Consider the following 378-nt stretch of genomic DNA (forward strand, 5'->3'; position numbering starts at 1 on the left):
GGGCTGGAGGGAGAGAGTGCAACATTGGGGTACGCGGGAGAGACTGGGACATAGAGAGAGAGACACACACACACAGGGCTGGGACTGGGATAGAGAGAGAGAGACACACACACAGGGCTGGGACTGGGATAGAGACACACACACAGGGCTGGGGCTGGGACTGGGATAGGGAGAGAGACACACAAAGGGCTGGGACTGGAATAGAGAGAGAAAAAGACACACAGGACTGGGATAGGGAGAGAGAGAGAGACACACAAAGGGCTGGGACTGGGATAGAGAAAGAGACACACACACAGGATTGGGATAGAGAGAGAGAGAGACAAACACAGCTGGGACTGGGATAGAGAGAGAGACACACAGGATTGGGATAGAGAGAGA

The sequence above is a fragment of the Chiloscyllium plagiosum genome, chromosome 28 (genome assembly GCF_004010195.1).
Source record: "Chiloscyllium plagiosum isolate BGI_BamShark_2017 chromosome 28, ASM401019v2, whole genome shotgun sequence".
Taxonomy (NCBI): domain Eukaryota; kingdom Metazoa; phylum Chordata; class Chondrichthyes; order Orectolobiformes; family Hemiscylliidae; genus Chiloscyllium; species Chiloscyllium plagiosum.